The sequence below is a fragment of the Ambystoma mexicanum genome, chromosome 10 (assembly GCF_040938575.1).
Source record: "Ambystoma mexicanum isolate Mex_15411 chromosome 10, UKY_AmexF1_1, whole genome shotgun sequence".
Classification (NCBI taxonomy): Eukaryota; Metazoa; Chordata; class Amphibia; order Caudata; family Ambystomatidae; genus Ambystoma; species Ambystoma mexicanum.
In genome coordinates, this window is record NC_090932.1 from 139,823,155 (window position 1) to 139,847,783 (window position 24,629).

Here is a 24,629-nt window from a genome sequence, read left to right on the forward strand (position 1 = left end):
AAAACACGTTTTTTAGTATTCCCGTTCATCCAGACAGTAGATATGTGTTTGCATTTACATTAGGAGGGCGCTCATTCACATTCACACGTATTCCACAAGGTTACTCTGAAAATCCAAGTATTTACAGTAGAGCATTAAAGGAACAGCTCGATATGCTTGAGTTACCAACAGGTTGTATATTATTGAAATATATTGACAATCTGCTTTTAGCAGCAGATTCAGAAGACATTTGCAAAGAAAGCAGTGTCTTACTATTGACACATTTAGCGGCACACGGTCACAAAGCATCATTGAAGAAATTCCAGTATTGTCGAGAGGAGGTGGCCTATTTGGGCTACCTCCTATTGAAGGAGGGAAGAACATTGACACCAGAGTGTATAGAAAGCATCTCTGATATGCCTACTCCAAATACGCAGAAGGAAGCCAAGGCTTTAATTGGTATGGCTTCATATTGTAGTCAGTGGATTTCCAATCTCTCTATGATTGTGAAACCCATAGTGGCATTGACTATGAAGGATGCTACCTTATCTTTTCCATGGAACATGGAGTGTCAAAAAGCTTTTGACCTGCTCAGAGCTGCGTTATGCTCAGCTCCGGTTTTGGGCACGCCAAATTATGAGAAGTGTTTTATGTTGTTTGTACATAAAAATGATGATTGCGCTTTGGCTGTTTTGACTCAGGAACATGACGGCAGAAATTGACCATGCGGTTATTTCTCTTCCGCGTTGGATCCTGTTGCATGTGCTTTGCCACATTGCTTGAGAGCTGTTGTTGCTGCTGCGTCATTGAAACAAACTGAGGGAATGGTTTTAGGTTGCTATTTAACCATGATGGTACCTGTCACAAATGAACTTAAGGGTGGAGGATTTCAATCCCCTCTCCCGAACCACAGAAGCCGAATGGATCAACCCCACCCATCGTGGTTGGCACGGGTGCCTGGATGTTCGAAGTACAGGTAGCCACGTGGCAGCCAATGGGGGGAAGAAGGAGTTAGGGAAAGGGGATGGATGAATAAAGGCAAGGGAGGGAAGACAACAAGACATAAACAGCAAAAAGACCCCTACAATTCCTGACTTGGTAGCGTAATACTCTGCAACCTGACCTGACTGTTACTTCAGAAATTAGTAGAACATAACATAATTTTCATACAATACATGAAGCACTATACATAACCTCTTGCATGTTAGTAACCACGACTTAAAGCCACCACAAACAGATAGCAAGCAGAGAACACTGAGACACCCACATGCCTCAAAACATGGATTGACACAAAACCACTGTACATAGAACGGCGCTTTTCCCCATGTGGAGAAAGCAATATGACTGGAACATGTAGATTTAGCAGGTTCTTGCCTCTGTACTTAGAATGGAGCTTTCAACTATTGAAGAAAGCAATGTGCCTGTGAAATAACCGGCGTTTAATTGCCAAACCTCATAATCATATTATATATAAACAGATAGAAGCACCCATGATAGCATTACGAGGGCACACTTAACTCATGGTCCGGACGTTTCCTTATTACGTCCGGACATTAATGAGTGAAGTGTTTTCTTTCCATGCAAGTCACTGCCGCGGCCCGGTAGGATACAAAACACACATGAACTGATGGTCCGGGCTCCTCCTGCGGCTGCCACAGACCTGAAGTAATCGAGCAGGTTAGCAAGCGTTCACCGCCGCGGCACGGGAATGCAAATGCCTTGGTGCCTAGTCGACGTTCGTTATTCAGCTCCCTCGCGCTGCCCGCCTCCACCTTTCGTGTTGCTGCTCCGCTGCTGCTGCCACCGCCGTCCGTGCTCTCCAACATTAATCATCAGGAACTGAGCACGGGCGGGCGGCCGTTAAGAGCACATCATCTAAGTGCAAAGTGCCTGCAGCTGGTTACTTGTGGGCCCAGGAAAATACAGCATTCCCCATGCCTGCTGGGAATTTTAGTCTATCTAAGCCATACCCGCTTCCACTTACACCACAACCCCTGATTCCTGACAGTACCTCCCCTTCCAAGGATCTTCCCAGAACCTGCCTTTTATGGATATTTTGCATGAAACATTCTTACCAGGCGAGGTGCATGAACTGCACTTGCAGGTTCCCAGGAGCAGTTTTCCAGTCCGTATCCAGCTCACTGGATCAGATACCATAACACTTGCCTCCTCCTTTTTGAGTCCAAAATCTGCTTTACCTCATATTCCAACTGACCCTCTTTGTGGATGGCTGGAGGTCTCTGCATGCGTGTTCCAGGCACTGCGGGTTTAAGCAGACACACATGGAATACGGGTGGATTCTCAGAGTCTTAGGCAAACGTAATTTCACAGCAACTTCTGACACAATATTTACAATTTCATAAGGTCCAATAAATTTAGGAGCACATTTTTGAGACACTATTAGAGGCAAATTACATGTGGATAGCCACACCCTATCCCCCACCTTGTACTGAGGAGCCTCCCGTCTCTTTTTATCTGCATACATCTCATATTGAGTTTTTGCGTATACAAGGTTGTCTCGCGCCTTCTGTCTGATGGTCAGAAGCAATTGTTTTCTGTTTTGGAGTATTGGAAGGTTTTCTAGATCTGGTAGCTGCTCCGGTAACATTTCCTGTACCTGCCCATACAAGCACTCATTGGGAGCCATTCCCAGGGAAGCATGTTCAGCATTATTATAGGTGAACTCAGCTAACCATAATGCTTGAAACCACGACTCCATTCCTTCATGTAAATAACAGCGCAAGTATTGCTCAAGCATCTGATTCACTCTTCCAGTTTGTCCATCGGTCTGGGGATAATAACTAGTGGACAGGGCACAATTGATTCCTAGCATCTGACAGAAAGCACACCACAACTTCGATGTAAACTGCGGTCCCCTATCAGAAACAATAGTACATGGTAGTCCATGAAGTCGAACCACATGCTGAAGAAACAATTCAGCCAACTCCCCTGCTCCTGGGATGCCTCTACAATGCACAAAGTGAGCCTGTTTGGATAAGTAATCCACTACCACCCATATCGTATCATACTGATCATCCGGTGGTAAGTCTGTGATAAAGTCCATTGATATGTGTGTCCATATTTTGGTGGGAGTGGGCAATGGTTTAAGTAGACCTGACTTCTTGGTGTGGTCTGCTTTACTTCACACACATGTTTCACATTCCTGCACATACCTGGTTACCTCTTGTCTCAGATTTGCCCACCAAAAGTATCTTTCCACTAGAGTCTGTGGCCCTCATTACGACCCTGGCGGAAAGTGACTGACCGGACCGCAACAGCGTAAATAGCGTTTCCGCCATTGCACGAAGGAGCAAAGTGCGGCCCATTCCGACCCATCGGGCACGAGCACCACGGCATGGCGGAAGTGCAAAGTCCGCGATGGCGGAAATGACCCCAAAACGGCCCACACCGCCGCCGTACGGCGCCCTAGGTGCAATACCGCCACCCATCACAGCGGACACCGCAGAGTGCGCCTACCGGAAAGTACGGTGACCGGAAATATACGGAAACGGAAGTAAAAACATGGGCCCGGAACGGGAAACATCCCGCCGTACACCTATAAAACCACAAAAACCACACAACCACTAAAAACACTACCCTGAGACACACCCCAACCCGTCATCCACCCTAGCTAAACCAAGAAAAATGGGAAAAGTAGCGAAGAAAGCGTGCGACCGCAAGCGGCAGGTCCACTTCTCCCGTGAGGAACTCACCGTGCTAACAGAGACCCTCCAGGAGAATGCTGCCGTCGTCTTCTCCACGCAAATGACCAGGACGGCACTTGCGAACAAGAAGGCCATATGGGCTCTGGTGGCACAGCGGGTAAGTGCGGTGGGGACCGCACCCCGCAACCCACAGCAATGCAGAAAGCGATGGGACGACCTGCGGATACGCGTCCGCAGCATACTCTCTGCCAACCGCAACATTGCCACAGCCACCGGGGGAGGTCCTGAATCACCCATCAAGTTGACCCCCTGGGAAGAAATCTGTGCCTCCACCATCGGAATGGAGAGCATAGAGGGAGTCGGAGTGATGGAGAAAGGAGTGTAGACATCCGAAGATTCAGGTAGGTGGGCCAGATAAAACAATGCTAAATCCACAATGTCCAATCATGTGAAGTACCATGTGTCCACATAGTGCAACAGAAACACATGTCCAGGAGAACGTCCACACACATCGCCCTGATAGCGCACTTTAAAACTCACAATAAATACATAAATAATTAAAAACCCCTAAAACACCCACCACACGTCCAGCAGGCACACCCTAACTGCAGGCTGCCAAACAACTGCACCCTCACTCCACACACAAATGAGAGCACCTCCAAGGCACCGACCCAAATCACCCTCATGTACCACCCCAATGCATGTGATACAATGCCATTCCAATACCCACAGACCCATTAATAACCCTCGCCCTCCTTTACTCCACCACAGGGTCCGATCCAAACGACGAGCATCAGGACACCCCTACCAGCACACCTGCAAAGAGGGCCAAGACCAACGGCCAAAGACCCTCCACCTCAGCTGCACGCATCAAGACACGGCAGCTGCACACAACAGGTGGCAGCACAGAGGAGGGGACATCAACAGGCACCCCAGCAGCCAGCATGCCCACAACACCACCACCACAGGTCCCCCCAACGGATGCCACAGAAGGCACTGCCTCTGGTGGCAGCAGCACCATAGGTGACACCCCATTGATGGCAGCATGCTCCGACACAGAAGACAGGGATGTCGAAGTCAGATCCATCCATGACCTGTCCCATTCCCCCTGTTTGTCCCATCCCGTACAACATGAGGATACCACGCAGGGGCACCCACAAGACGACGACTGGCCATCCCCCACAAGCCCTGTGGCAAGGCAACATGAGGTCAACAGCCCCTCTGTGACACCCCCGCAAATGGCCATGGCCCAGCTGAGGCAACAGTCCCTCGACCAGTTAATCGTGCAACAGCAGCAACTGGCCACGCTCCTCAAGGACCATGCCGATGAATGTGGGCGCACTAAGGCAGACATAGAAACATCAACTGAGACACTCAGGGCAGAAATGGAGAGAAGTACAGAGACACTAAGGGCACAAATGGAGAGTAGCACCGAGAGCCTGAGAGTCCAAATGGAGAGTAGCACCGAGAGCCTGAGAGTCCAAATGGAGAGAAGCACCGAGAGCCTGAGGGGGGAACTGCATGCGACGTCCAAAGACGTATGTGCCGAACTTGCCGCAGTGCGCCGTGTGCTCACTGAGCTCTCACAAACCCTTAGGGACATGCATGGACGTGAGCAGGCAGAGACATCATCCGTTGCAAGTTCCGTCCAGGGCAGCCCCCAACGTAGATCTGGGAGGAACCTGCGCTCCACAGGCAGGGGTGCCCCTGACACCCGCAGAGGGGGCTTGCAATAGCGACAGCCCACTGACAATGAGCATCTTTGGACACTGGTGTTTGGGGGGGAGGTAGGAGGGGGGAGGGGGTGTGTTGGGCTCACTTGGGTGGCGGGTCGATAGGGTGTTCAACATGATATCACATATGCCATAAAGAGTGCACGATCAACCAATGAGATGTGTGAACAATGATCTTTGTGTACTAGGCCATCATAGGCGTACAGTCCATATTGTGCATGTACCAGACACACACAGTGCCACGAGTCCCGTGTCCATGTATCAGCCACCAGGCGTGAGTGCTAGAAGCATGCATCAATGAGATGCTGACAAATGTCACGGCCCTCCGGTGCCTCGCAGACTCCTTGAGGTGCTGCCACATCCCCACCCTCATCATGACCATCATCAGGTGCTTGCAGTTCTGCGTCAGGGGGCATGGGCACATTTCTACGTACGCACATGTTGTGGAGCATGACACATGCCATGACCATCTTAGCAACCTTCTCATGGCGGTACAGGAGTGCCCCGCCAGACCTGCTGAAGCAGCGGAAACGAGTCTTCAGTAGGCCGAATGCCTGTTCAATGACTACACGGGTACGTGAGTGGGCATGGTTGTAGTCCTCCTCATGCTGGTCCCGTGGGTTCCGGACTGGTGTGAGGAGCCATCTCTTCAGTGGATACCCAGCATCAACTGTATATGGACGATAAACGTATGATGTGGAATGCCATTGCTACGTACGCACATCCCCCCCCCTTTCCTGCCAGGTCATTGCCGCATCACATACCCCACATCATCATGCATGAAATGAGACTCACCGAGTAGCCAGGATCTGTTCCCTGCGTGTCGCTCCATGTAGCGTGGTATAGTAGAGTTCCTCAAGACCATAGAATCATGGGTTGATCCAGGGAATCTGGCACAACAATGTGTAATGATCCTGTTGGAGTCACACACCATTTGTACATTCAGTGAATGAAATTGTTTTCGGTTGCGGTACTGGGCCTCCATGGCATGTGGGACGACCAATTCCACATGGGTGCAGTCGATGGCACCAATGCAACCCGGTATGCCGCCAAGTGCATGGAATCCCACTTTTGTGTTGGTAATTTCCTGCTCCGAGCGTGGTAGAGAGATGTAGTCGTCTGCGTGCTGCAGGAGGGCATCGAGCACTTGCAATAGTGTCCGTGAGAACAGTGGCTGAGAAATGCCATGCAACTGTCCGACTGTGTGCTGGTAGGTGCCTGTGGCCAGGAAGTGTAGTACAGACACCACCTTCAGTAGGGGTGGGATGGCGGTTGGGCTATCTATCATGCTGACAAGGTCAGCCTGTGTCATGTCCACAATGGCGGCTATGGTGTCCCGGTCCAAACGGTAGAGGGTGTGGATCTGCTCATCAGTGAGGTTGAACGGATGTGCTCGGAGGCGTGGGATTGCGGGCTGCCTGCCTGGTGGTAGTGGCTGTGCTGGCGGCCCTTGCTGGCCCTGCCTTGGCCTCCTCCTCCTCCTGCGTCTCCTCCGTGCGGCCGGTTGTAGTTGGTGTTCGTCTTCTTCTTGAAGTTGGAGTACTTGCAGTGCTATCAGGTCCCCCAGGGCCAACATCGCGAGTCCTGCCGGTAGCATTTCGGAGTGGGTGTGGTTGTGGGAGGAGACTGGGTGTGCAATTTATGTGTTTTCAGGCTGTATGGCCTCCACCTGTGGTGATTCATTCCACCTGTGCAAGCTGCTCTCCCCTTTGGCCGAGCACGTCCCGCACACGACGCTGCAATTCGAGGAATGGCATCTTGCTATTGTAATCATGTATTTGTACCTGATGGCCATGTAACATTTGTTGATATGTACATTCGGCTATGGTCCCATGGTTTCACATACAATCTTTGCAGTCGCGAACAGACTTGTGATGGGTCAGTGGAACGTAGTACTCGAGTAACGGTGGGCCCTCATGCATCACTGTACCGAGTTGCAACGACGGGCGGGGCGTCCCATTAGTGGGTGATGGCAGTTGCCATTTTCACACACAGCCGCACTAGATGGATTAATTTGTTATTTCAAACGGCCACAGATGCCTTTTCGACGTGATGTTGCAAATGAGGAATTCGAAGGGCGGCGCTTTCGGTTTTCAGCAAGCGGCGAGGAGATGCCCACAGGTCTGACTGCAAATATAACGTTCTATTGTTAAATGTCCTTGAGACAGGGGCCATGGCGAGGAAGCAATGATTGATATGAATAGTTTGGGATGCGCAATAGCGACGTGGGCGATGAGGCCGGACGCTCCCAAATACATGTAACTTCACAACACTGGAATTACGGGCTGGGGCACTGTGGATTTTGCAGGCTGCATAATGCACAGACTCAATGGAAATTTCGAATGTTTTGTGAGTAAATATTCAGGCGTTTTTATACCGGGATGAGGGAATGATGAATGGATGCATGGGCAGGTGATTTGATACAGGGTTTGCCATGTACAGGGCTTGTTGGAATCTATCCGCCTCCCCTGCGCTATGTGATGCAGGGCTGCCATAGTGGGACCATCGTCTATCTGGCCTTGTTGAGCCCTCCCTGTCTCGACGCGCCTTCAGACACTTGTGTCCATGCACGTTAACATTCCCATCTGATGGAATCTGTTTTGACAGACGCATGCACAGGTACACTCGTTTGTGATGGTGTTTACACCTCGATATAGATAGTTATGAGTCGCAAGTGGTTTAGGGGTGGTGATGATCCTTTCGAGTGGGCTAGCATGCATATGACTGTGGATTTAGTGTGATCATTGAAGTGAGTTGTTCGAATGTAGTTCTGATGGCCATTCTGTTCTTTTTCTTTTCTTTTGGTTGACAGGTATCTCCTCCCCTTTTGCCACTGCCATCTGTATGCCACTCCTGCAGATGGCGTTTACTCCCGACACCTGCTGCTTCGTGTTAATCAGTGGAGCAGCATTACGATCTTATGGGACGATCGCCAATGGGCCACATGCCCTTACGCAGTACTAGTGGCTCGGAGCAACATTTCGGCCTTTCAGCTGGACTAGTGCCTCCCCATTGGGACGGCCCTGCGGTTCTGTGCGCTTCCATGTTGCCTTTTCGTACGTGAATGTGGCTCTGTGTACCATGATGGAACAGGGCGTCACACAAGTAGTAGCTGGTCATTCCTTGCGGATGCAGCCCACAATGGTGATATGTGTTTTGGAGTTCATGGACTAATGGCTGTATGGGCTTGGTGATTTTGTTGTGCATTAAATTTCTATTCTGATATGGGCCGTGTAGCGTTCTTCTTTGCGAGTGATGTGGCATTTTCCTATTTGGGGAGCGATGTATTGTGAGGAGATCTGCATTGGGTTCCAGCTTCGGAGTATAGTTGCGTGGTACTGTGCTGGGCGCGTTTGCCTACGGAGCCCAGTGAGGTCAGGGATGGGGGCTGCCAATATGACTGTTTGATTGTTGTCATGCTCAGGGGCGGGGGATTGGGTTTTGTGTAACAGATGCCGGTCAGCCAGGTGGACTGGTGGAATGTTGTGATTTTCGGAATATTGCTGGTCACAGGTGCCTGTGTTTGCGTGCGTTTCGGGGGGGGGGACTGTGGTCATGTCCATTGGAATGGCTTCTGTATTCGTGCCATCTGTGCCCTGCAGCTCACATTGGCCCCTCTTGTGATTCTTTTGTTCGTTGGCATGCATGGGTGACTAGTACATTTCACTGGTTGCATTGTGACTTCATTGCACCTACGGGGAGTTGTACTTTGTGGGCAGGGAGCGGTGTCCAGGCACTCAGTGGGGCCGTTTACGGTTGATTCGCGATGCCGTACTTCTCACCATGGCGGAATGGTGCTTTCCGCCATGCTTGATGGCGTTAGGTGCATGTCCGCCAGGGTCGGAATTCGCGTACCCTTGCGCCATGGTGGTATTTACGGTTTGGCATGGCGCGCGCGCGCGTACTTGGTGCAGTTAGCGTTGGCGTTCACTACGGTGTCGCTAATGGCTTCGTACTTTGCGGTGACGGGTCATAGTCGCACCGAGCGCTATTCGATGGCGGTATTGCATTTCCGCCATCGTTTTTCGATTTCCGCCAGGGTCGTAATGAGGGCCTATTTCTTTTTACTACCTGAATATCCAGCCAAGGGTGAGTTATGACACCAACGTATAGCCTTTTTTTGTAGTTCTAAAGTAGGCAAATATAACCACCCATCAAAGTAAGGGAGATTCTCTTTAAATGTTTCCAAAGGATTATTCACTCCCCAACTCTGATTCTTTTGATTCCTCATTGCCTGTTTCACCTGCTTCATCAACTTGGAGAACACGGCCCCTCCACCTTCTCTGCCGGGATTATAGATTTTGTTTCCGATACCATGTTGTCCATATTTTGTTGACGAGATAAGGCATCCACTTTTCCATTTCTTTTCCCTTGCCTGAAGGTCACCACAAAATCACACTTTTTGAAGAATTGGGACCACCGTAATTGCCTAGGACTCAATGTATGCGCCGTATTGAAATACTGTAGGTTTTTATGATCCATCACTACCAACACCTGATGCTTGGCTCCCAGTAAATAATGTCTCCATTCCAAAAAGGCTGCCCTAATAGCTAATAATTCTTTATCTGTGATGGAATAGTTTTGTTCACTTGGAGTGAGTTTTCGTGAATAGTAGGCCACTGGGTGCCAACTCCCTTCTGGATCCTTCTGGGATAACACCGCCCCTATTGTGACATTGGACGCATCAGTTTCCACTTGAAACATCCTATCAGAATCTGGATGTCGTAATACTGGGGCTGAGGTGAATGCCATCTTTAGTTCTTGAAAAGCTTTTTCAGCCCCCACATCTCAACAAAAACGTGTTGCCTTTCTTAATAATCTTGTTATAGGTGCCACAATCTGAGAGAAATTAGTAATAAATCGTCTATAGAAATTAGCAAAACCCAAAAAAGACTGAATATTTTTAATACACTGGGGTTTGGGCCAATCCAGGACTGCTTGCACCTTGCTTTTGTCCATAATTATTCCTTCCGGGGTCAATACGAAGCCCAAGAACTCCACTCTTTTCACATGGAAAGCACATTTTTCCAATTTCACATAGAACTGATGTTCTTGTAATTTCTTTAACACTGCCCTTACATGGCTCACATGCTGTTCTTGTGAATTGGAATATATTAGAATGCAATCAATATATACAATAACAAAGATGTCCAAAAACTCACTCAATACCTCCTGCATAAAAAACTGAAATGCCACAGGAGCATTACATAAACCAAAAGGCATAACCAAATATTCAAATAATCCAAACTTAGTTCTAAAAGCAGTTTTCCACTCATCACCTTCCTTAACACGAATCAAATGATACGCTCCACGTAAATCAAGTTTTGTGTACACCACTGCTGTTTTGACTTGATCCAGCAGTCCAGAAATTAAAGGGAGTGGATATCTGTTCTTTACTGTCACCTTATTTAATGCACGATAATCAACACATGTCCTCAACGTACCTTCTTTCTTTGGCACAAAAAACAATGGGGATGAGACTGGTGATGTGGAATGTCGAATGAATCCTTTCTTTAACATATCATCCAAATATTCTCGCAGATGTTGATTTTCTGTTTCCGTTAATGCATATATTCTGCTACATGGCAATTTAGCCCCTGGTTCTAACTCTATGACACAGTCATATGGTCTATGGGGCGGCAATCGTTCCGCTCCTCCTTTGTCAAAAACATTCACAAACTCTTGATATTGAGCCGGAACCTGTAAACCCACAGCCCCCACCACTTGCACTGCCGGTGACTGATCTGCCAAAAACAATGCAGGACTCACCTCCTCCTCAATGTGACCTATACATTCTGGATTCTCAAAAAAAATCTCTCTAGCGACCCAATCAATTTTTTGGTTATGCTGAGTCAACCAAGGAATTCCTAAAATACGACCAAACTGGGGAGCTGCAATTAAATCCAGTAGAATGTCCTCCACATGTCCGGACTGACACCTCATTTCTATGGGTTGAGTTTTCTGACAAATGGGTCCTGAAATTAAAGGAGACCCATCCACCGACTGCACCCCTTCCACCTGAGTCTTTTCTCTCAATGGCAACCCCAACCTTTTGGCCAAATCAATGCCAATAAAGTTTCCAGTGCTCCCGAATCTATCATGGCTGACACCATCTGTTTTGTACAAGCAAAAAATAAAGTTACCAGAATATACAAATGGGCGTTACCTTTTCGTGAAGTATTTGCTACCCAAGTGGGGAACTTTTCTACCACGGAGCCTGACACTTGAGTTCCCCCTAAGGCCGGCCCAAGCCTTTTCCCGACTCGCCTTTGCTCTTATCTCCGCCACCTATCTTCTTGGGAGTGTTTGGACAAGTACGAATATAATGTCCAGGTTGACCACAGTACAAACACAAATTATTAGCTTTCCTCTGCTCCTTTTCCATAGCCGATAATGGTCCCCTCACCCCTCCAATCTGCATAGGTTCACCTTCACTGTTTATGTTCACCTTTCCTCTATCCAACTGTACAAAGGGTACAACCTCTGTTTTTTTCCTGTCTCCCTTTCGTTCATTCATCCGATGAGCCAACCTTAATGCTAAGTCAATCATAGCTGTACACGTGTTGGGCTGAGGCTCTACCTGTGCCATAGCGTCTTTTAATTCTTCTTTCAATCCCTGATAAAATAAAACTGTCTGTTTATTCTCTGGCCAATCTGTTTCAATTACCAGTCTATTGAAGTGTGTCAAATAAGAGACCAAATCTCTGGTACCCTGTTTTAGTGCCAATAACTCCTTACCTTGGGCCAATGACACTTCCCTTCGATCAAACAATCGACCAAATTCTGCCAAAAAATTATCCCAATGATACAGTAATGGATCATCTTTTTGTACCAATGGCATCGCCCAAGCGGCCTCATCTCCTGTTAAGTATGAAATTACAAAAGCAGTTCTTGCTTGAATAGCCTCAAAGGCTGTTGGTTTACAAAGAAAATGTAACCTACACTGGGTCAAGAACATCATGAATTTTTTAGGGTCCCCAGAAAATCTTTCGGGCGCTGCCAAGGGCACACTACTAGGAGCTTGAACCAGAACAGTGGGCGTTCTTGCTCCTGTTCTGCCGGTAGAGGACCCTGCTTCCTCCAATGGAGTCCCTTGTGCTACCAATCCTTGCACTTGATTCATCAGAGTGCTAGATTCCTGTCTTACATGTACCAATTCCACCTGAATATCCAGTAGTGCCTTCAGCACTTCTCTGCTAAAGAGGGAGAGTTATCCATTTGGCCTGGGTGGTTCAGTAATCCCGAAAGCGGGGGCTGATGATTCTGTCACAAATGAACTTAAGGGAGGAGGATTTCAATCCCCTCTCCCGAACCACAGAAGCCGAATGGATCAACCCCTCCCACCGTGGTTGGCACAGGCACCTGGATGTTCGAAGTACAGGTAGCCACGTGGCAGCCAATGGGGGAAGAAGGAGTTAGGGAAAGGGGATGGATGAATAAAGGGAAGGAAGGGAAGACAACAAGACATAAACAGCAAAAAGACCCCTACAATTCCTGACTTGGTAGCGTAATACTCCTGCAACCCGACCTCACTCTTACTTCAGAAATTAGTAGAATATAACATAATTTTCATACAATACATGAAGCACTATACATAACCTCTTGCATGTTAGTAACCACGACTTAAAGCCACCACAAACAGATAGCAAGCAGAGAACACTGAGACACCCACATGCCTCAAAACATGGATTGACACAAAACCACTGTACATAGAACGGCGCTTTTCCCCATGTGGAGAAAGCAATATGACTGGAACATGTAGATTTAGCAGGTTCTTGCCTCTGTACTTAGAATGGAGCTTTCAACCATTGAAGAAAGCAATGTGTCTGTGAAATAACCAGCGTTTAGTTGCCAAACCTCATAATCATATTATATATAAACAGATTGAAGCACCCATGATAGCATTACGAGGGCACACTTAACTCTTGGGCCGGACGTTTCCTTATTACGTCCGGACATTAATGAGTGAAGCATTTTCTTTCAATACAAGTCACCGCCACGGCTCGGTAGGATACAAAACACACATGAACACTTAACTGATGGTCCGGGCACCTCCTGCGGCTGTTAGCAAGTGATCACCGCCGCAGCACGAGGAATGCAAATGCCTTGGTGCATAGTCAGCGTTCGTTATTCAGCTCCCTCGCGCTGCCCTCCTCCGCCTCTCGTGTTGCTTCTCCGCTGCTGCCGCCGCCGCCCGTGCTCTCCAACATGAATCATCAGCAACTGAGCACGGGCGGGTGGCCGTTAAGAGCACATCCTCTAAGTGCAAAGTGCCTGCAGCTGGTTACCGGCGGGCCCAGGAAACTACACCATTCCCCATGCTTGCTGGGAATTGTAGTCTATCTAGGCCATACCCACTTCTTCTTACACCACAACCCCTGATTCTTGACAGTGCCCCATTCAGTAGGCGTTCTTTTAAATGGAACGCAGATGCAATATTTCACATCTGCCCAACTAGCAAGGTATGAATTAATCCTATTTGCACCGCATATTCAAATTAAGAGAATCCGGTCGAGTTATTGCCCCCTCCAAGTGAAAAAGAGAGTGAGAAACAATTATCACATGATTGCTTAATTATTACTGAGCAAGAGACAAAACGAAGAATTGATTTAACCGATATACCCCTGAAAGAGCCAGATAGAGAAATGTTTTGTGATGGCTCTTGTTTTAAATTACCGAATGGCATATCAACTGCTGCTTATGCCATTACTACACTGAAAACTATTGTAGAGAGCAAACAAATCCCATATAACTGAGCACAAGCTGCGGAAATAATAGCCTTAGCCAGACCATGTGAAATTTCTGAAAACCTTAGTGTGAACATATACACTGACAGTCAATACGCTTTTGGGGTGGTCCACAATTTTGGCTGATTATGTGCTGAAAGGGGTTTTCTGACGTCACATGGAACTAAGATTCAACATGGCACTTTAATAGTGAGACTGTTGTCAGCACTTGTGCTTCCTAAGCGATTATCAATAATGAAATGCAACACTCATAAAAAAGCTTTATCAGCACCTTTATTCTGTATGGTACAATGACAACATTATGAAAACTGCCGAGAGATTGGTTAAAAATTGCATGACTTGTTTACAACATAACATTGGAAAGGGAACAGTCACACCGGTAGGAAGTTTTGGTCTTCCCTCAATACCTTTTGTGGTCATTCATTTTTACTTCATAGAAATGGAGAGATGCCACAACTTTAAATATGTCCTTGTAGTAGTCTGTGCATTTAGCAAATGGGTGGAGGCCTATCCCCTGAAAGATTTTTCAGCTATGTCAAAAGCAAAATCCATGTTAAAGGAATATTTTCTGAGGTTTGGGCTACCTCGTGCATTTTTCCGACAATGGCCCACATTTTATAGTGGCCATGATATTACAGATTTGTGCAGGCCTCCAAATTGATAAATGATTCCATTCAGCCAGACATCCAATGAGTGCCGGTCTTGCAGAACGCCAAAACAGTATTTTGAAAAATAAGCTGGCGAAAATATGCACCGAAAGTAATTTGAAATGGCCCGATGCATTACCGCTAGCCTTATTGTCCATGCACATGTCTGTGCAAGCAAGGATTGGTCTCTCCCCCTATGAAATAATCATGGGAAGACCAGTCAATGTATGGAATGTGTCACATCTGAAAATATTGAAAGGTATAGAGTATCCGCTACTTACTGAACATTGTAAACAGTTGACTCAAAACTTGCGTTTGATTCATCAGCAGATGCAGGAGCCTCTTTCTGTCAGATACACGATCCCAGGACATTGTCTGCAACCGGGGGAATGGGTCCTAGTGAAGAACTTTGAGAGAAAATCTTCACTTGCACCATGGTGGAAGGGACCGTACCGGATACTCCTGGCCACACAGACTGCAGTTCGAGTAAACAGTCAAATGCACTTGATTCATGCAACACACACAAAAAGAATCCTGTTTCCTTTGCCACATGAGAAAGAGACTGATGAATCTGACTTCCAGAGTAAATCAGCCTTGATTGTTCACAAAGACATTGCCGAAATTCAGCCGGAAGGACTTCCTGAGCCCGAGAAGGGGCCTGGGGGGATTGGAATGAAAATTGAAACATCAGTGTTACGTCAACTTTGTTTGTCTACTGCCTCATCATCACCAATTGCATTGCCGATTGGCACTGTTTCTTCATCTGCTGCAAACAATGATAGTGCATTATTCATTGATCACACTGTAACTGGAGCTTTAAGGTACAATTTGAGTCCACGAATTCGGAAGTAATTGTAAACAGCCTTTGTTTCTGGCTCACGGACAGAGCTGAAAACGGAGGCCTAGGGAAAGGGAGCGTATGAGCTGTATCGAATGAGAGCTCTGACATGCGATTTGCTACTGCTATCAATGAAAGTGAAGGGACTTGCAACCTAGCGTGGACAAGTGGGGGCAAAGGTACCGTCACTGTGAAAAATTGATATTGATACTTGCTCCTGCCTTTCAGAGCCTTTGAGGTAAACACCAGTTTGCTGTCATCTTAAGCAGGCTTGAACTCTGCTTGAACTCTGCTGATTAAACGTGTGTTGCCGTGGGAGACTTTTCTGACAGTTGATCATGCCTACAGTCGCTCCTGCTGCCGCCTGCGCTGTTGAGGACATTAATAGAACTATAGACACTGACATTGAATCTGCTCCGAGAAAGACTAAACTGCTCCTGGTCATCATCTCTATCTGTATCTTATCTACACTAATTCCAATGTTTTGGTACTTAGAAACTATAAATCCCATGAACACCTTATTGCCCACTGTCAATGCTCCCACTATGAAGACCCCAGCTCATGTGCTTTCTTACACTCTTCCTCCACGAGATGTTAAACACAGAAAAGGTTACGATAACAATACTCTATTACTGATTATGAATGTGACATATGCAATCCTAAATAGATCCAATTGCTGGGTGTGTTCGCATTTACCCCAGCATTGTGAAAAGAGGAATGGGTTGGTATATACATCCTATACCCCTTAGTGCTGCCTGTTATGCATCATTGAGAGCTCTAGTGTTTGGGAGATGGAATGATAGTGTCACTGGAAACTTTGATGGAACAAACATAAATGAATTTGAAAGATTGGTATTGACAATTTTGGGTTGTTCTGTGTTTACAAATAGAAGCAAAATGAACACTGTAGATATTGATAGACTCTCTAGGCCTTACCAGTCCCTAATTACTTTCAAAATGGCTCCGGTTGGAAACAAAGATGCCATACCTCCCTCCTATACTATTAACCATATTCCACATTCTGTTCCATTTAGTTTGCGGAAAAAAGGTTCCCACCCAGTGGGAACATTTACCAGATGTATAAATACTGCTGTACTTAAGCGCTAAGAGAAACCATTATATATAGGAGGTTCTGTCTATATTGTGTGTGGGGACCAAGCTTCTCCATGGTTACCTAGAAACTGGGAAGGTACCTGTTATTTAGGGATACTTTTACCTGGAGTATTTCTCGCCACAACCTCTGAAATAGCAAAAATATCCAGATCCCGGCCATGACGAGATGATACTGCAGGGCAGATTTTTGGGAACATAGCTAAATCCTTTATACCTTATTGGGGACAGGCAATAAATTCATGGAATATTAGAAAACTGTCCAGGGTGTTAGAAAAAACAATTAATGGAGCCACTGACATACTGTACAACATGACACTGGAACAAAAAGCAATCAGGCTAGTTGCACTTCAGAATAGAATGGTTCTTGACATTATTTTGGCTGACCATGATGGTTTATGCAAATTAGTAGGATCAGCGTGCTGTGTTTTTGTTAGTGACTCCTCCCCTACAATATTTGAAGCAATTAAGAAATTACACGTCCTAAATTCTGAAACCCATGTTCCCAAAGGTGGCTGGAATCTTAATTTGAGTACATGGTTCTGGGAACTGTTACAATCCTGGGGATGGAAACTAATTGCAATTTTGGTCATGATATTAAGTATCCTCATATTCTGCTGGTGTTGCATACAATGTTGGCGCACTATTTGCTCCATAATTACAAATTAATGTGTACAGATAATTAGTACAAAGATTGTGAAGCCCACACATCATATGATAAATGGTGGTCTCAAACATGAAAATGAAATAATCAAAGAGTTTATGGCAATCAATATTTCTGATAATGATTGTGATAGTGACATGGATACTTCGGAAAGTGGCGCATGGTCTGATGAGGATGCAATGTTCGGATGATGATGCTATTGGCTTAAGGTCAAAAGGAGGGTTTGTGAGACCGTAAATGCAATCGCATAGCCCAAATAGTATGAATAGTATGTTGGCCAGAAGCAAATCGCATCATGTGACAAACATTGCAAACCATGAAACCTGAATGTGACCATTGGAAGTCCATTTTGTAAATGCCTGCCATTTTCTTTTCTGTAATACTTTGCAAATATATTTTGTCCTTCAGATCCACACATGGTGCAAGGCCACAGCTTGAACTCTGAATGCTAACGTAGACAGGAATGTGAAACCCTGCAGAAATACATTGTCTTTCTTATTTGGTAAAGCCTTGAAGCTGTGAAAAAGCCGCGACTAATCAGCAGCCCAGGTGCCAGCCTGTCTTGCAAGCACTGTTGTAAAAGGCAGTTAAATGAGAATGATATGCAACTAACGGTGCTCCTTCACGAAGGATAGTATTTTCTCTGATTCAGAACTGTCTGACCCTTAGCCCATGAGCGCAGCGAACAGATAATGTTGGTTGGAATGTCTCCCTGCTAGAACATGATATCCTTCCCTGTGCCAATGCCCTGTGCTCCCCATAACAGAAAACTGTCTCTGCAGCCTCGGCTAGAAAGACTAATGTTTAGACTGAATGAAGTTACGTGCATAGCTGCCAATTACCGAACCCTAGCTTGTATGTCATGTATAGGGGCGGACCAAATAAAACTGTAGAACGATGACATATTACATGGCCACAATAGTGGCCATGTAGTTATGGTTAAGTTGCTGTTTCCATAGGAGGAGCACTTTGTGGGTGGCTTATAACTTCGCTCTCCCTGGACGGATCCTCACCAGGCTTTGCAAAAAAAAGTAGTTGGGTCACTCTGAATTTTTTTTCCAAAGTTTGGTGAGGATTCGTCCAGGGGGGGCAAAGTTATAGGGGGGGTCCCAATTTTTTTTTTTCCCCATAGACATAATGGGAAAAAACTTTGCTCACGCCTACAGCCCAAACCGCTGGACGGATTTACACCAAATTAGCGGCAGGAGCGGCGGCTTGGTCCCGAAAGCGTGCTTTGGTGTAAATCCGTCCAGTAATTTTAAAAAAAATGACAAAAATGTAAGTGTAAAAAATTAGTGATATCTGTGTTCGCTTCGCGGACACACTTCCCTGTTCGCTCCGCGGACAGGACGGTGATTGGGCCAGCAGCTTGCGTGATGTCCGTGGACATCTGACGTGCTCTCTCATTGGATGCGTGGAAGCGTGCAGTGCGTCTGGCTTCAGAGACACCCGCCATCTTTGTTCCCCGCATGAGAGGCTTTGTATCCCGCCTGCACAGTAAGTCCCCCACCCCCGCTCATGCCCGTGTCTGTCTCCTGTTCCTCCCACCTCTTGCCCCGTGTGTCTTTCTCCCTTACGCCCACCCCCGCTCATGCACCGCTCATGTCTGTGTTGTCTCTCCCCACCCGCCGCCCGCTCATGTCCGTGTTGTCTCTCCCCACCCGCCGTCCGCTCATGTCCGTGTTGTCTCTCCCTACCCGCCACCCACCCCCGCTCATGTCCGTGTTGTCTCTCCCCACCCGCCGCCCACCCCGCTCATGTCCGTGTTGTCTATCCCCACCCGCCGCCCACCCCTGCTCATGTCCGTATGTCTCTCACCACCCGCCGCCCACCCCCGCTCATGTCCCTATGTCTCTCACCACCCGCCGCCCACCCCCCGCTCATGTCCGTGTGTCTCTCCCCCTCCTGCCCAACCCCCGCTCATGCCCCGTGTGTCTGTCCCCCTCCCGCCCACCCCCCGCTCATGCCTCGTGTGTGTCTCCCCCTCTCCCCCACCCCCGCTCTTGCCCCGTGTGTCTTTCCCCCTCCCGCCCACCCCCGCTCTTGCCCCGTGTGTCTTTCCGCCTCCCGCCCACCCCCGCTCTTGCCCCGTGTTTCTTTCCCCCTCCCGCCCACCCCCGCTCTTGCCCCGTGTGTCTTTCCCCCTCCCGCCCACCCCCGCTCTTGCTCCGTGTGTCTTTCCCGCTCTTGCCCCGTGTGTCTTTCCCGCTCTTGCCCTGTGTGTCTTTCCCGCTCTTGCCCCGTGTGTCTTTCCCGCTCTTGCCCCGTGTGTCTTTCCCGCTCTTGCCCCGTGTGTCTTTCCCCCTCCCGCCCACCTCCGCTCTTGCCCCGTGTGTCTTTCAAAATCCCGCCCACCCCCGCTCTTGCCCCGTGTGTCTTTCCCCCTCCCACCCACCCCCCGCTCTTGCCCCATGTGTCTTTCCCCCTCCCGCCCACCCCCCACTCTTGCCCCATGTGTCTTTCACCCTCCCGCCCACCCCCCGCTCTTGCCCTGTGTGTCTTTCCCCCTCCCGCCCACCCCCCGCTCTTGCCCCGTGTGTCTTTCCCCATCCAGCCCACCCCCCGCTCTTGCCCCATGTGTCTTTCCCCCTCCCGCCCACCCCCGCTCTTGCCCCGTGTGTCTTGCCCCGTGTCTGTCTCTTTTGTTCCCCCCACCCCCTGCTCATGCCCCGTGTCTCTCTCCTGTTGCCCCCACCCCCTGCTCATGCCCCGTGTCTGTCTCCTGTACACCCCGCTCATGCTCGTGTCTGTCTCCTGTACCCCCCCACCCCCCTGCTCATGCCCCGTGTCTGTCTCCTGTTGCCCCCCTGCTCATGCCCTGTGTCTGTCTCCTGTACCCCCCACCCCCCGCTCATGCCCCGTGTCTGTCTCCTGTACCGCCCCCACCCTCCGCTCATGCCCCATGTCTGTCTCCTGTTGCCCCCCCTGCTCATGCCCCATTTCTGTCTCCTGTTGCCCCCATCCGCTCATGTCCCGTGTCTCTCTCCTGTTGCCCCCACCCCCCGCTCATGCCCGTGTCTGTCTCCTGTACTCCCCCGCTCATGCCCCGGGTCTCTCTTCTGTTGCCCCCCACCCCCTGCTCATGCCCCGTGTCTGTCTCCTGTACCCCCTCCCACCCCCCGCTCATGCCCCATGTCTCTCTCCTGTTGCCCCCCACTACCCCGCTCATGCCCCGTGTCTGTCTTCTGTACCCCCCACCCCCTGCTCATGCCCCGTGTCTGTCTCCTGTTCCCCCCACCCTCCGCTCATGCCCCATGTCTGTCTCCTCTTGCTCCCACCCATGCCCCATGTCTGTCTCCTGTACCCCCCCACTCAGCGCTCATGCCCGTGTCTTTCTCCTATTGCCCCCCCACACCCCCGCTCATGCCCAGTGTCTGTCTCCTGTTCCCCCCACCCCCCGCTCATGCCCCGTGTCTGTCTCTTCTGTTCCCCCCACCCCCTGCTCATGCCCCGTGTCTCTCTCCTGTTGCCCCCCAACCCCTGCCCCGTGTCTGTCTCCTGTACCCCCCCGCTCATGCTCGTGTCTGTCTCCTGTACCCCCCACCCCCTCGCTCATGCCCCGTGTCTGTCTCCTGTTGCCACCCCACCCCCTGCTCATGCCCCGTGTCTGTCTCCTGTTCCTCCCACCCCCGCTCATGCCCTGTGTCTGTCTCTTGTTGCCCCCCACCCCCGCTCATGCCCCGTGTCTGTCTCCTGTTCTCCCCACCCCCTGCTCATGCTCCGTGTCTGTCTCCTGTTCCCCCCACCACCCGCTCATGCCCTGTGTCTGTCTCCTGTTGCCCCCCAACCCCCGCTCATGCCCGTGTCTGTCTCCTGTTGCCCCCCACCCCCTGCTCATGCCCTGTGTCTGTCTCCTGTTGCCCCCCACCCCCTGCTCATGCCCCGTGTCTGTCTCTGTTGTACCCCCCACCCCCGCTCATGCCCCATGTCTGTCTCCTGTTGCTCCCACCCCCCGCTCATGATCCGTGTCTCTCTCCTGTTGCCCCCCACCCCCTGCTCATGCCCCGTGTCTGTCTCCTGTACCCCCCCGCTCTTGCCCCGTGTCTGTCTCCCTCCCGCCCACTCCCGCTCTTGCCCCGTGTGTCTGTCTCCTTCCCGCCCACCCCCGCTCTTGCCCCGTGTGTCTGTCTCCCTCCCGCCCACCCACGCTCTTGCCCCGTGTGTCTGTCTCCCGCCCGCCCACCCCCGCTCTTGCCCCGTGTGTCTGTCTCCCTTCCTCCCACCCCCGCTCTTGCCCCTTGTGTCTGTCTCCCTCCCGCCCACCCCTGCTCTTGCCCCGTGTGTCTTTCCCCCTCCCGCCCACCCACGCTCTTGCCCCGTGTGTCTTTCCCCTTCCCGTCCACCCCCGCTCTTGCCCCGTGTGTCTTTCCCCCTCCCGCCCACCCCTGTTCTTGCCCCGTGTGTCTTTCCCCCTCCCGCCCACCCCCGCTCTTGGCCCGTGTGTCTTTCCCCCTCCCGCCCACTCCCGCTCTTGGCCCCGTGTCTCTTGCCCCCTCCCGCCCACCCCCGCTCTTGGCCCCGTGTCTCTTGCCCCCTCCCGCCCACCCCCACTCTTGGCCCGTGTCTCTTGCCCCCTCCCGCCCACCCCCGCTCTTGGCCCTGTGTCTCTTTCCCCCTCCCGCCCACCCCCGCTCTTGGCCCCGTGTCTCTTTCCCCCTCCCGCCCACCCCCGCTCTTGGCCCCGTGTCTCTTGCCCCCTCCTGCCCACCCCCGCTCTTGGCCCCGTGTCTCTTGCCCCCTCCCGCCCACCCCCGCTCTTGGCCCTGTGTCTCTTGCCCCCTCCCACCCACCCCCGCTCTTGGCCCCGTGTCTCTTGCCCCCTCCCGCCCACCCCCGCTCTTGGCCCCATGTCTCTTGCCCCCTCCCGCCCACCCCGGCTCTTGGCCCCGTGTCTCTTGCCCCCTCCCGCCCACCCCTGCTCTTGGCCCCGTGTCTCTTGCCCCCTCCTGCCCACCCCCGCTCTTGGCCCCGTGTCTCTTGCCCCCTCCCGCCCACCCCCGCTCTCGGCCCCGTGTCTCTTGCCCTCTCCCGCCCACCCCCGCTCTTGCCCCCTCCCGCCCACCACCGCTCCTGCCCTGTGTCTTCCCCCTTCCCGCCCACCCCCGCTGTTGCCCCTTGTGTCTTCCCCCCTCCCGCCCACCCCCGCTCTTGCCCTTGTGTCTTCCCCCCTCCCGCCCACCCCCGCTCTTGCCCCTTGTGTCTGCCCCCCTCCCGCCCACCCCCGCTCTTGCCCCTTGTGTCTCTCCACCACCCGCCCACCGCTCATGCCCCGTGTGTCTCTCTCCTTCCCGCCCACCGCTCATGCCCCGTGTGTCTCTCTCCCTCCCACCCACCCCCGTGTGTCTCTCTCCCTCCCACCCACCCCCGCTCATGCCCCGTGTGTCTCTCCCCTTCCCCCACCCCCCGCTCATGCCCCGTGTCTGTCTCCTGTTCCCCTCCACACCCCGTTCATGCCCCGTGTCTGTGTCCTGTTCCCCCCACCCCCCGCTCATGCCCTGTGTCTATCTCCTGTTGCCCCCCACCCTCCCGCTCATGCCCCGTGTCTGTCTCCTGTTCCCCCCACCCGCTCATACCCCGTGTCTGTCTCCTGTTCCCCCCACACGCTCATGCCCCGTGTCTCTCTCTTGTTGCCCCCACCCCCCCCTGCTCATACCCCGTGTCTTTTTCCTGTTCCTCCCACCCCCCGCTCATGCCATGTGTCTGTCTCCTGTTGCCCCTCACCACCCGCTCATGCCCCGTGTCTCTCCTGTTGCCCCCACCCCCTGCTCATGACCCGTGTCTGTCTCCTGCTGCCCTCCACCCCCCGCTCATGCCCCGTGTCTGTCTCCTGTTCCCCCACCCCTCGCTCATGCCCCGTGTCTGTCTCCTGTTCCCCCCACCCCCCGCTCATGCCCTGTGTCTGTCTCCTGTTGCCCCTCACCACCCGCTCATGCCCCGTGTCTCTCCTGTTGCCCCCACCCCCCGCTCATGCCCCGTGTCTGTCTCCTGCTGCCCCCCACCCCCGCTCATGCCCCGTGTCTGTCTCCTGTTGCCCCCCAGCCCCCGCTCATGCCCCGTGTCTGTCTCCTGTTGCCCCTCACCCCCCGCTCATGCCCCGTGTCTCTCCTGTTGCCCCCACCCCCCGCTCATGCCATGTGTCTGTCTCCTGCTGCCCCTCACCCCCCGCTCATGCCCCGTGTCTGTCTCCTGTTGCCCTCCACCCCCCGCTCCTGCCCCGTGTCTGTCTCTGTGTTCCCCCCACCCCCGCTCATGCCCCGTGTCTGTCTCCTGTTCCCCCCACCCCCCGCTCATGCCCCGTGTCTGTCTCCTGTTCCCCCCACCCCCCGCTCATGCCCCGTGTCTGTCTCCTGTTCCCCCCACCCCCCACTCATGCCCCGTGTCTGTCTCCTGTACCCCCTACCGCCCGCTCATGCCCCGTGTCTGTCTCCTGTTGCCCCCCCGCTCATGCCCCGTGTATGTCTCCGGTTCCCCCCACCCGCTCATGTCCCGTGTCTCTCTCCTGTTGCCCCCCACCCCCTGCTCATCCCCCTTGTCTGTCTCCTGTTGCCCCCCACCCCCCTCTCATGCCCCGTGTCTGTCTCCTGTTCTCCCCACCCCCCGCTCATGCTCCGTGTCTGTTTCCTGTTCCCCCCCACCCCCTGCTCATGCCCCGTGTCTGTCTCCTGTTGCCCTCACCCCCCGCTTATGCCCATGTATGTCTCCTGTTGCCCCCACCCCCCGCTCCTGCCCTGTGTCTCTCTCCTGTTACCCCCCACCCCCCGCTCATGCCCCGTGTCTGTCTCTTTTGTTCCCCCCACCCCCCTCTCATGCCCCGTGTCTGTCTCCTGTTCTCCCCACCCCCCGCTCATGCTCCGTGTCCGTTTCCTGTTCCCCCCCACCCCCTGCTCATGCCCCGTGTCTGTCTCCTGTTGCCCTCACCCCCCGCTCATGCCCATGTATGTCTCCTGTTCCCCCCACCCCCGCTCATGCCCGTGTCTCTCTCCTGTTGCACCCACCTCCTGCTCATGCCCTGTGTCGGTCTCCTGTACCCCCCCACCCCCCGCTCATGCTCGTGTCTGTCTCCTGTACCCCCCCACCCCCCTGCTCATGCCCCATGTCTGTCTCCTGTTGCCCCCCTGCTCATGCCCCGTGTCTGTCTCCTGTTCCCCCCACCCGCTCATGTCCCGTGTCTCTCTCCTGTTGCCCCCCACCCCCCGCTCATGCCCCATGTCTGTCTCCTGTACCCCCCCACCCCCACGCTCATGTC